This window comes from Pongo abelii, chromosome 1 (assembly GCF_028885655.2).
Source record: "Pongo abelii isolate AG06213 chromosome 1, NHGRI_mPonAbe1-v2.0_pri, whole genome shotgun sequence".
Lineage (NCBI taxonomy): Eukaryota > Metazoa > Chordata > Mammalia > Primates > Hominidae > Pongo > Pongo abelii.
The window spans coordinates 203,973,874-203,987,658 of NC_071985.2; positions in this window are offsets into that span (position 1 = coordinate 203,973,874).

Sequence of the window (13,785 nt, forward strand, 5' to 3'; positions counted from 1 at the left end):
AGATGTTGTTTCCTCAGCTCCTAGGAAACTCATGTGTCTTTCAAAACTCTTTCAAAATACCTCCTCTGGGAAGCCTTCTCTGACTATCCACTCCAGACACCCAGCAGGCTGGGTTAAGGCCTCCTCTGCTCTCCCCCGCATCTCCTTCTCATCCCTCTCACACACTTGTCACTCTGTGGTGTGTGCCCCTCCGACACCCACTAGGAGGCTGGAAGCCCAGGTCTGGAGCAGCATCTTAGAACTAAAATGCCTAGCACAGGGCCTAAAATAAAGGATTAACTCGGTAAATGCTTTGGGGGATGGGAGGAAAAAAGGGAGGGAGGGATGGAGTTAGAGAGAGAAGTGAATGAATGAGCCTTGGGTGAAAGGGTCAGGGTAACCTGGGATCAGATGCCACGCCTAGGTCAGGTAACAGCTGCCCAAAGACCCACTACCCCTAGCATGGAACCCAGAGAATATTTTCCCACAGGGGAGGAAAACATTTACTAGCTAACAACCAAGTTAATGACTACCTGCAGGGGTGTTGCCAAGGAGATGGGCAGGCACCCAAGATGGATGATAGGCTTGACCTGGCCCAGGTGAGGTCAGGGGAGGTGATGTTAGATCTGAGACTGAGAGATGCAGGAGAAAGGAGAGGAAAGTTGTCGGGGGCAGGAGGAGCAGCATGCATGTTGCCTCCTGAGGTGGGGGAGGCAGGGCTTGTCTGAGGAGCTGAAGGAAGACCTTGGAGCTGCCACTCAGGGAAGGAGGCAGGAGGGCACTGTGCGAGGCTGGGAGAGTGGTCAGAGCCTGGAGGAGTTCTTAGGTCCTGCTCAGGAATGCCGCACAGCTTAAAGACAGCTGTGGGGAAAGGGGAGAGGCTGAGACTCAGCCCTAGATGGCCTGGGGTCTCAAGAGGAGGAGCAAGGTAGCAGCTCAGATGCCAAAATCAGGGACAATAAGGAAAATAGCAAATGCCCCTCTACCACCTACCATTACAGGCAAGGTACAGTGCCAAATGTTTGTTCATTCAATCTGCACAACAACCCAGAGGGGAGTGTTATCTTATTATTCCCATTTAACAGATGAAGAAACTGAGTCAATCAGAGAGGCTGAGTGACTTGACCAAAGTCACACAGCTAAGAAAGTGGTAGAGCTGGGCTTCAAACCCAGATTATGTCCCAACAGCAGGGTCTGTGCTCTTACCCATTACCCTCTCACTTGGTTATTAGACAGTCATTTAACAAGCATTCCTTAATCACTTTGTGGATGCAGATACTGCCCTCAGTGATGAGGATATGACAGGGAACAAAAGAGACTTGGTCTTAATCTCTTGGTGCTGATGCACCAGCTGGTCAAGAAGTAAACCACAAACATCAGATAGAGATGTGTGCTATGTGCAAATGAAGGGACACAATGCAACAGAAGTGATGGTGGAGGATGCGGGGACAGAGCTGGATGAGTGTCTGGAGAGCCCCTAGGAGGAGGTGACATTTGTGCTGAGCTCTCAATCTCATGAGAGGATGAGGAAGAAGAGCCTCCCAGGGAGAGGAAAGAGCAGGTGCAAAGGCCCTGATGCAGAAATGCATTCTGCGTAATTGAGAAACTGAGTGTATGAGTCAGATCTTACATTGCTATAAAAAAGTACTTGAGGCCAGGTGCGGTGGCTCATGCCTATAATCCCAACACTTTGGGATGCCAAGGTGGGTGGATCATTTGAGGTCAGCAGTTCAAGACCAGCCTGGCCAACATGGCGAAACCCCATCTCTACTAATACAAAAAATTAGCCAGGTGTGGTGGTGCATGCCTGTACTCCCAGCTACTTAGGAGGCTGAGGTGGGAGAATCACTTGAACCCAGGAGGCGGAGGTTGCAGTGAGCCGAGATTGTGCCACTGCATTCCAGCCTTGGAGACAGAATGAGACTCTGTCTCAAAAAAATAATAAAATAAAATAAAATAAAACAAAAAGTACTTGAGGCTGGATAATTTATAAAGAAAAGAGGTTTAATTTGCTCACGATTCCACAGGCTGTACAGGAAGCATGGAGACTTCTGCTTCTGGGGAGGCCTCAGGAAACTTACAATCATCACGGAAGGCAAAGGGGAAGCGGGCGCATCTTACATGGCCAGAGCTGGAGGAAGAGAGGGCAAGGCGGGAGGTGCTACACACTTTCAAACAACCAGATCTCCTGAGAACTCACTCACCATATAGTACCAAGGGGGGTGGTACTAAACCATTCATGAGAACTACCCTCATGATCCAGTCACCTCCCACCAGGCCCCACCTCCAACACTGAGGATTACAATTCAATGTGAGATTTGGGTGGGAGGTGGGATCACACACCCAAACCATATTACTGAGCAGAGGTCAGTGTAGTGGAAACAATGAGTGAGAGCAGAGGGCAGGAGACAAGGTCAGAGGGACAGGCAGGGGCAGATCGGGTGGACCTCGGGGCTACATGAGCTGCCATCCTCTGAGTGCCCTCCAGACCCAACCTCAGCCTCCTGCCAGGAGACTGATCTGAATGGATGGCATCAATAGGGTTCCTGTGCCCTCTTGTGCCCCAGCTTCTGTGTGTTCTGGAAGCACCAGAGCAGACCAAGGAACAGGAGTGGAAAGACATTGGGTGTTTATTCCCTGGCTCCCTCCCTCTTAACTATAGCTGCAATGGCTCTCTTTCTCTCCTGAGGCCCCAGCTCCATCCAGTGACCCCTCTTCTGAGGCTGCAGCTCTCTCTGAGGTCTGGTAACAGCTTCCTTCTGGACCGGGATGGAAACAGTCCCCCACTGTTGCCGGCCCCCAATGGCCTCACCATCCCCTGCTGCCTTCCTGCATCCCTGCCACACCTTGGTGAATTGCCCTCCACTACCCTCCCTTCAATCACCCTCTCCCATTGGTCCTTGGTGGTCTGCTCCCTGCTAAGACCCTGACTGATAGTGGATACTCCTTGATGAGCCTTCAGATTTCATTTGAAGTGCAATGGGGAAGCCTCTAGAGAGTTTAAGCTGGGGAGGGACTTACTCTGCTTCAACTTTTATGAAGAACCTCCTGGCTGCTATAGAAATGGATGGGAAGAGGGGACAAGAATAGACAGGGGACATATTGGGGACGATTGCAGGGTCTAGGCAGATATAATGAAGTCTGGTCCAAGGTGGAGGCAGTAGATAGAGGACCCAGGCCAGATGGGTCCTTCAGATAGTAGCTTCAGCTCCTGAACCTTTGGCCCCTGAGGATCTTGTCCAGGGTCCTGAATTCCCCCAGTGCAGGGGAACTGGTGGGTACAGAACCAAGATCCCCCCCAAGGCTGAGGCAGAGTTAGGGAAGCTCAGCGTGGAGGGAGGGCTCCTTGAGGCAGTGGGCCCTCTAGGATTCAAGAAGGATGGGTGGAGCGGGGCATGAGTGGAGCCAGCAGCTGCTCTGGGCCTGGGGCAGAGCTGCCTTGAGCAGGGATGTCATGAAGCCCATCCGTCCCACAGCTCTGTGAGCCACTCAGGCACTGGTCCAGAGCCATAATCTTCTTCCTTGCTGTCCATATAATTGCTTCAATCTCCCTTTGATTTGCAGGAAGTTGTGGCATCTGGGCAGGAGATAGACGCCACTGGTCCTCGGTCATTTCCCAGTGAGCAGAACCCAACCAAGGTCCCATGCCCTGCCCTGCAGCCCCCTTCACACTCCAGCCCTGGAGTGGTGGGATTGGGGCATCTCTGGCTGGTGTGCAAGCCAGGAAGTTTGGGTGTCTTTTCCAAGTTGGCCAGTTTTGTGTGGAGGAGGGATTCGTTGGGGGATGCTGGGCCAGTTGCTTAGCCTCTCTGAGCCTCACTTTTCTCATCTGGGAAATGGGCTAACACCTACCTCACAGGGCTGTTGTGAACCCTGAGTGAGATGCTGATATAGTTTGGATATTTGTCCCCACCCAAATCTCATGTTGAAATGTAATCCCTACTGTTGGAAGTGGGGCCTCGTGGGAGGTGTTTGGATCATGGGGGCAGGTGCCTCATGAATGGCTTGGGCCACCCTCTTTGTGATAAGTGAGCTCTCTGAGTTGACAGGAGATTCCAGTCATTTAAAAGTGTGTGGCCCCTCCCCCAGACTCTCTATCTCTTGTTCCTGCTTTTGCCATGTGACCTGCTTGTTCCCTCTTTGCCTTCCACCATGATTGCAAGCTTCCAGAGGCTTCCCTAGAAGCAGATACTGGCACTGTGCTTCCTGTTCAGCCTGTAGAGCCGTGAGCCAGTTAAACCTCTTTTCTTGTAAATTACCCAGCCTCAGGCATTTCTTTATAGCAATGCAAGGACAGCCTAATACAGATGCCAAGGCCGAGGGCTGTGCCTGGCACTCTGCAGCTGCACCACATGAGTGAGTCCATCCCTCCTGCAGAGAGCTCAGCACTGACAATTGTCCCAGAATCCAACACTCGCGTCATTCAGCCTTCAGTGTTCCCATAGGCCTCTATTCCCCACTCAGGACCATCAAAGCATCAGGTGGGCAGCCACCACAGCCTTTTCCAGCTTGTACAGTAGGGGCCCTTATTTCTCTGCTGAGCAACAGCCTTATAGCCCCGATCACTAATCACTGCACCCCCAGCCTCATGAGCCTGTTGGTTACCTTTGAGAGATGCTGAAGCCTCCCCTGCCCTAGAGCTGTGGCAGGAGAAAAGACACACCGTTGGCCAAGTAGCTGGTGCGTCCCCGGCCCTGTGTTCACAGGAGCCTCCTGTGCCCTATTCCGTCCAAGACTGTGCGTGGGCAGGAGGGGTCAGGAACCACAAGGACGTACACTGGACATGCCAGCCACCTCTGGGAGCAGGACGCTTACCTGGAGACCCAAGAATAGAGCCTGCTGGGTGCACACGTGAGTGCTGAGTGACAGCAGTGATCAGATCTTTGGCCTGTCAGCACCTGGGAATAATTACAATCCTAAAAAAGCCCTCATTATTTCTACCAGGGCCGTGGTGCCCTTTGGAAAAGTGGATGTTTCCTGCCAGATCATCCCCTGAAGCTGCATTTGTCACAGGCTATTGTGTAAATCCATGTTTGGCCCATTTTTTAAAAATGTGATTTATCCACTTGGCTGGCCTTAACGCTCCTTCTCCAAACTCTCAAAATGTGGCTGATCTCAGGAGCCCACGGAGGAACCATAAAGCATCACAGGGGAGCGGCCTGGTTGGGTCCAGCCTGGGGCTCTGAACTCCTCGTGCTGCCCCAGAGAGCCAGCATGGCCAATACGGGCAGCCAAGGTGAGGGAGGGTGTTCTGCTCCAGAGCAGCAACCATTCAGGAACAGTGGAGGGACAGAACCTGGGATCTGGAGGAGGCTCAACTTCAGACTTATTCACCCCACCAAGGCTCACTGTGGTTCTACCCTGTGCAGCCCTGTGTCGGGCCTGGGCTGCAGCAGTGAAGAGACAAGGTCCCTGCATCCCAAGAGCTGACACTGTGGAATGGGAAGGCAGAAAGAGACAGATAAACAATGCATCAGCAAGACTATTCCAGTTAGGGACAGGTACAGCGAAGAAATCAAAACTGGGTCACGCTATTGGGGTGGGGAAAGGACAGTGCCCTTCAGATGCTGGGTCAGTGACGGTCTTTGTGAGAAGGGAACATTTGAGCTGAGACCTCAATGGGAGATGAAAGACAGAGCAGTTAGTTTTGCCTGGTGGGATCGGGAAGGTTCCAAGAAGGAGACGCGATGTCATGGTGGATGCTTAGAATTGGACCAGATGGGAGAGGGGAAGTGTCTTCAGGGTATTCTAGATGGGGCAATACAGGAGCCAAGGCCTACAGAAGTGCAGGTTCATAACATGTTGGGGGAATGTCTACTGTGGCCAGAGTGGAGCTGGAAGCGTCCTGGGGCCATCATGTGACAGATCTCAAGTCCTGTGCTATAGATAGAACCCTCTCCTGAGACATGGGGAACCCTCTAAAGAAGTTAGACCTTGTGACTTCTAAGGCCCCTTCCAGCTTTCAACTTCCATAAGGCAAGCTTGCAAAGGCTGTTGGCTTTAGTTGAGTGAAAACTGAATGCAAATAAACTTTTTAAAGTTAATAAGCTCGTTAAAAATAGATCTGGGGTGTCATGAAGTCCTGGAGTTCACAGAGACCAGAGGTGGTAGGGGAGACCAAACCTTAGTGGCCCAGGGTCCCTCACGGGGGGCTGTGCACAGATGGACACAGGCCAGGGAAGGATTTCCATTCTCCTCCAAACAGTCATTCCCCTCCACCCTGCCCACCCACTGCAAGTGCCAGCAACACCCAGAGGTCCCCTGCTCTTGAATCCTGGCCCAACCCCCTGGGGTAAAGTCCTAGAAGGCCGTCCCCCCGCAAAAAAAAAAACAACAAAAAAAAAAACCCAGCACAAACCAGGTCAACCTTGTTCCCCTCCTATTTTACATCAAGCAGCTAGCCCACCCTTTGGGAGCAACAGGCTCATTTCTCTTCCTGGCTCACTAAACAGCAGGACCCTGCAACTCTCACAGCAGGCGACTGGAGAAAGTTTTCTAAAACTTCAGACCCTTTGATGGAGAAGTCAGCCTAATGAATAATTGAGACTTCTGGGCTTCCTGAGAACACCATGGATGGAGGTGTCCCACTTCCTCCAGGAAAGGAGAGCTTCGGAGGGCTGCGCGGAGGCAAAGAAAAGCCTTTACTTAAAGATGAGTCAGGAAGGCAGAGGGCTTGGGTGGAAAGGGCTGGAGGCGGCCAGGGGAGGCGGGTGCAGGGGCACTGGCTTCTGGTGAGCACTGCATGCAATTAGGCAATTCATGATTAGAGCACGGCTCTGCACTCAGACCTGGGTATGAAGCCCGTTTACATAATACAAGGTCAAAAGCCCAGCTCATGCTCTCTTCCAAATGGCCAGATGGGTGGAAAGGCCATGCCCAAGATAGTACCAGCCTGACAGCCAGCCACCCAGCCAGTGGACCCATAGGAAGGAGAGACCTTTCCCCACCCAGCATCCATTCATGACCCACACACACCCCTGACCCCACGACACCCCAGAAGGGCTCTGCTTGCTCTGGCTTGAGCCACGTGCCTGCCTCTGCACCAATTGCAGCAACCACTTGGATGGGAACTTGTGATTGGTCACTTCCGGGTCACATACTCCTATGCGGGAAGGGAGGTAGTGGATTGGCAACGCAACCAAGATAACACAGAGTATGAAGGAGCAAACAGGAAAGAAATGAAGGGGTTGCAGAATGGAGAGAGGAGGGAATGTTACTGGGTACTTGGCGGGCATTCAAATGCCTTGGTGATCTGGCCCCAGGCTACCTATCCAGCCCCTTCCAGTCACACCCCTACTGCACTCAGCCTGACTCATCTGAATATTTGCAGGGTCCTCAGTGCTGCGCACTCACTCCACCGTAGGTCTTGCCCAGGGGTTCCCTCTGCCTCGGATGACTTCTACCACCTGCACAGCAAAGCCAGTCTTGGGTGTCACCTTCTCTGGTAAATCTTCCATCCTGCCCACGGGCATACTGTGTTTGGTCTCCCTCGGTTCATAGCCCCCCTGCCCAGCTACCCCCACTCCCTGCCCTTGAGAACAGAGATTTGATCTTATTCTCTTCCGTTTCACTAGTGTCTTGCACATTTTCTGGCACCCTGTCACCTCAATGAATGTCTTTAGAATGAATCCATTAATGAATTAATTGCAGTTATTAGCAGAACTGATCTTTTGTGTATCTGGCAACAGCAGCTGCACTCCATGTGCTGTGGTTTAACAAGTCTTGGGGAGATGTCCTTGTCCCAGATTGTATTCCTGATAGGCATCCTAAGAGTAGTTTCTTTCCCTCTCTGACCTTGCTTTCCTTATCTGTGAAATGGGCTCCCTGAACTTTAATGCTGGTTCCAGTCCTGTAAGTCATGGAAAAGACTAGGCTTGGGAAACACAGGGCCAACCTGGGGGACCCTGGATAGGCCCTCCTAGAAGAGCCCTAGGGGACTGGCATCCTGGGAGGCAGAGGGAGCTAGGATGAGAGAAGTTTCCAAGCATATAAAAGTGAAATCCTGCTGAATTCACAATTTTGCTAATATTAGAATACTGTTAGATACTTCCAAACCCAAAAAAAAAAAAATGAGTTCTGAGTCTTGAATTAATCTTTACATTTTCACAGGGAAACTTAGATCTGTCTTTGGAAGTACAATAAAATCTCACTAATGAAAACTGATCATAATTCTAGGCACCTTTGCATTTGCTATGGGAAGAAATGTTTTGCTAAACCAATTAATAATATAAACAAGACTAGAAGTGAAAGTATTTACCCTACTAAAACAAGCAAAGTGTTTGCAAGCCTCTTCTTCACAAATTCATGGGTCCGGAAAGAACCTCAAGATCCTCAAAATTGTTCTCCTCTCTCTAATCCCACCCATGTTTCCTGTACCCAAGTGAGGTCTCAGCGCTGTGATCATAGGTAATAACAAGTAACAGTTAAAAGGGAGCTACTATGTGCTGGAAACTGGGCTGAGAACTTTTAATCCTCACAATTCTACCTCTGACTTCATCTCCTACTGCTCTCCCCACCTTACTATGCTCCAGCCACACCAGTCTTTTCTGAGTTCCGAGCTCACACTCACCTCCAGCGCTTTGCATGTGCTGTTCCTCTGCCTGGGGCTCTCTTCCCCCGCAGCAGCCTTATGGCTGGCTCCTCATTGTTCAAGGCTGAATTCAAACATCACTTCCTCTGAGAAGCCCTCCCTGATCATCCTATCAGACATTTCCCTCCTCCTGTCCATCAGGCCTCAATCCTGTACATCATCTGCAGCTATTGCCTTAGTAGCCCTCATCATGGTCGGAAATCAACCTATTTATTGATGTATTTACTTATATCCCACCTCCCCCGCCAGAGTGTGAGCTCCTTCAGGGCAGAGTCCTTGTCTACCTTTTTCACAATTGCATTCCCACTGCCCAAAACAATGAATTTCTGTCTCCCCAAACCCCAGCCTTGCCCATGGTGCTTTCCAATAAATGCATATTAAACTAACAAATGGATATATAGAAAGTACAGTAGACAAAAAAACTCAGAATAAATCATGAATCAGGCATGAGGTTTATCTTCACTTTATCCAACAAGTTTTCCTGAGTCATTTGAAAGATTGCAAAAGGTCTGTCTGTTCTATTTAAAAGAGTGCCTTGCTTTCTGGACATCTGTATTCACAAATTCATCACCTAAAAGGGATGTCAGCCATTGCATAAGATCCTAAGCACATTTCACAGATGAAAATACTGAGACTCAGAAAGAGAGTTAGATCAGTAAGATCTTGTGTGGTGTCAGAGATGACAAGAAGAACAAGAAGCCAGCTCACTTGGTCTCATATCTGTGTCTAAAGCACTCTGGAGGTGTTTTTAGAATCTTTCATCTGTCACAAGAATTGGCACAACTTTTCTGGAGGCACTGTAGGAATAATAATAATAAAATAATAGTAGGAGTAGCCAAAATGTCTTGAGTGGGTTAAACAGTGTGGTAAACATTTCAAACAACAACCCAAGGGGATGAGTATTATTGTTATCCCCATTTTCCAGAGGATGACACCAGGACCCAGATTCCCTGCCTCCAGTCCCTCACCCGGAGCAGGGACATGCAGGGGACCCTGGAGCACCTTCTGCAGGAGGGCTGGGTGTCAGAGCTGCCTTCTCACCTCACCTGGCTCCATTTAGAGACATTAAAAAGCACTCAAAGCTAGGCTGGGTGCAATGGCTCACACCTGTAATCCCAGCACTTTTGGAGGCGAGGCAGAGGCAGACAGATCACCTGAGGTCAGAATTCGAGAATTCAAGACCAGCCTGGCCAACATGCTGAAACCCTGTCTCTACTAAAAATACAAAAATTAGCCAGGCATGGTGGCAGCCGCCTGTAATCCCAGCTACTCGGGAGGCTGAGGCAGGAGAATTGCTTGAACCTGGACGGCAGAGGTTGTAGTGAGCCAAGATGGCACCACTGCACTACGGCCTAGGCAACAGAGTGAGACTCCATCCCAAAAAAAAAAAAAAAAGCACCCAAAGCTGAGATCACTGAGATTTCTTCATCCTGCAATTTCTATTGAAAATTATTGTCTCTCACTTTTCTTTCCCCCCCCCACCCCCAACCCAAAATATCAAGTCAGTCTTTCCTAGAAACACTTAATGGAGATAAAGGGGATTCGGAGATAATTTTGCCCCATTGAATAGTCACCTGGAGCGAATGAGAGTAGCCATATCCTCATGGGGCCCATCACCTTCTCTCCCCTCCCTGTCCTGTGCCTGCCCACTCCCCTTCCACTCCTCAGAGGCAGCCATGGGAGCTCAGTCACTGGGGGAATTTACATGTTCTCCAGGGCCCCTGCCAAGGTCTGCTTTCCAGAAATCCAGTTCCCACATGAACCTGGCCTGAGGTTACCAGTGAAAGGCTCTGAGCTTCTGGAAAGGAGCAGGGAGGAATCCCCTGGAGAGAAGGCAGAAGCCCCTCAGGCCTTGCTCTGAGATGCCACCAGCACCTGCTTGGTGGTGACACCCTGGAAATCCTCCAGGCCACAAGCCCGGGCCACAAGCTTTTCAGTGCCACTTGAGACAATGCCAGGCTCTCAGTGGGTTAGCAGAGGAAGGTTAAAGCAGGGACAGGAGCCTCTGATGCAGAGAAGCCATGACCCTTAACTATTCAAAAGCACAGCCCATCCCTAGAAGGGCTGGTCAGGGCTGCAAAGGGACGCCAACCTCCTCCTGGGGTCTTCATTGCTCTGGCATTGGGATTCTCTGGAAACTTGCCCTGGCCCGCAGGCAGGGCCCACTGTAGTTACCCTTCATAACAAGAGCTTTCATTAGTTAAGCATCTACTAAAGTGCCAGGCACCATGCAAGGAATTAACACTCTATATATCAGGGTAATCATTGTGAAATTGCCAATTTCGTAGGCTGAAAATATATGTTGAAATAGCAACAGCTTTCTATCATTCAACCTAATACATTCTCCTATTTCATCTCCACAACAACACTGTGAGGTGGCGATCACGTGGGCCCCAAGCTAAGCCCAGCTCTCTCTGCAGGGCCTTGCCGTCCCTCCTGTTATTCTCATTCCTCCTCTGCTTTGCCCCGTTCCCGGGGTCTGTGGCACTCGCCCTCACCACGGTGCCTTTGCTTCTGCTGGGCCTCCCTCTCGAACTGCTTTTCCCTTCCTGTCTTTCACAGGATCACAAGAGGAGCCGCAGAGATGAGCTGAAAAAGATACCATGGCTGCCCTTAAAGGGCTCACCGCCCTGTGTAGACACAGGGTAATTTGTGATTTCAACTCCATGTGTTCAGGGAAAAAAAGAGAGATCTGACTAGTAGCTTAAAAATGCCCAAGATTTTGCCTACACTCCTCTCCATGAATCCCTGCTCCACAATGACTCTAAGCCAGGAGCTCTGAATCTGTGGTTTCCTGGCTTCTATTAACCTGCACCTGCTGAATCTATAGTTGGATGCCTCATGAGAGGTGATTCTGCAGAACTGGCCAAGCAGAAAGGCTGAGCTTGGGGATCAGGGTCTGTGGAGGGATCTGGGCAGGGGAACAGCGGTGTGGAAGGAAGCAAGAAAGAGCTCCGTGGAGCTGGAGAGTGAAGGATGGGGGGTGATATGGTTAGGCTTTGTGTCCCCACCCAAATCTCATCTTGAATTGCAAATCCCCAGGGGTCGAGGGAGAGATCTGCTTCTCTGTGGGAGGTGACTGGATCATAGGGACATTCTCCTTCGTGCTGTTCTTATGGCAGTGAGTGAGTTCCTATGAGATCTGATGGTTTTATAAGTGTCTGGCATTTCCCCTGCTTGCACTTCTCTTTCCTGCCACCATGTGCAGGTCTTTGCTTCCCCTTCTCCTTCCGCCATGATTGTAAGTTTCCTGAGGCCTCCCCAGCCATGCAGAACTGTGCGTCAATTAAATACCTTTCCTTTATAAATTACCCATTCACGGCTATGTCTTTACAGCAGTGTGAGAATGGACTAATACAGGGAGGAGTGGGGGAAAGTCAGGGCAGGTGATGACGCTGCAGAGTTTGGCCAAGGCCAGACTTGAAATGGCAGGCTGAGTTTGAAATCTATTCCAGAGGCTAATTATTTTCACCTAGGTTCTTCCTCTGAGGTGGCTCAAAAGTTGAGTTGTCAGATTAAGCAAATAAAAATATAAGATGGATAGATTCTCATTTACACTTGACTTTCAGCAAAACAATGAATTTTTTTTAGTGTAAGTATGCCCCATACAATATTTGGGACATACTTATACTAAAAAATTATTGTTTATCTAGAACTCAAACATAACCAGGTGTCCTATATTTTATCCAGTAACTCTACTTGGGGACCAGAGCAGGCTAAGAGGAGGCCAGGAATGGGCAGGCTCAGCCCCCTCTCCACCGCAATCTGAAAAGTTTTGCTGCTGTAATTTTAGATTTTGGGAAATCTATGTCAGATCCATTTGAAAATAAGTTTCTGGCTTCAATAATAACACTAAAATGTACATAAAACCATTGTGTAAATTATGGTAAGATCCCTTCAGGGACGTAGACAAGGGGTTAGCAAACGTTTTCCATAAAAGGCCAGATTTAAATATTTAATTGTAATTAATTGTAAATATTTCATAACATTATACAGTTGTAAATATTTGATTATAATAATTAATATTTAATTGAAATATTTAATTACAAAATGTAAATATTTTAGGCTTTGTGTATTATACCATCTCTGTTGAAACAACTCAATTTTGCAGCTACAGTGTGAAAGCAGCTTTAGACACTTAGTAGGTAAATGAATGTGTCTGTTCCAATAAAACTTTATTTACAAAATCAGACTGTGGAGCCAGATATGGCCCATGGGCTATAGTTTGCTGACCCCTCATCTAGACTCTTGGGCACACTCAGTGCTGGCTGAGAGAAATCATGTTCTTTCCATGATGTTCTGTGCACAGGGACAATTCCTCTTAAGAAGCTGAAAATCTAACTGGGGACATCTGTATCTCTCTTCCTGCCACTGATTTGTGGGGTGATCATGGAAAATGTTGCCCTTCCTTTCCTGGGTCTTAGAGGTCCCACTTCCATGATGAAATAGTTGGAGCCCCAGGATCTTCTCCCAAGTCACATCTGATGACCTGGTCCTACCATAACATCTGTCCCCAAGTGGTAGTTGCTATTCTCTCTCCCTCCTTTTCTAAAGTCCCCACTATCTGGTTGCGAGATGAAGACACCATTTACTTATTCTACCCACTTTCGCCCCATGGACAATTTTTTTTTTTTTACATTTCCAGGGACTCCAGATGCCCTGAAAACCCTTCACCCCTGCTGCCTCCTTAGCCACTTACACTGGGCAGAGTGCCCGCAGACAGGGGCACTGAATCTCCCCCATGCAAGTAAACATGTTGGCAGTGCCAACTCACTGCCAGAGACTGGGCCCCCCTAACAGGGAGCTTGCCCACAACTGGGAATGTCTTTAACACCTATTGACGGCTTTTCCCCCATTGCTCTGTGCCAAAGTTGAAACAGTAAAAGGCATCGATTTCCCAGGACTGAGCTGGGGGGCCAAGGTCAAGGCAAGGAAGAGGTGGGTTGTGGGGGACCATGCAAGTTGGTTTTTACATGAAATTATGGTTCTGGCTCTCCCAGTGGCATCTCTTCTGTGCCACCACGACAGACAGCTCTCTGAGAAATGGCAGATTTGTATTTCATTAGGACACTTTAGTCAAAAGATCAATGATGCTTCTCGTAACCTCTCTGCCCATCCACTGGGGCAGGTAAGCCTGGCGAGAAGGCTGCAAAGACCCAGCTAAAATTAGGCAGCTGCCGACAGACACCCAGTTCACAGTCACAGGCGTCGATTAC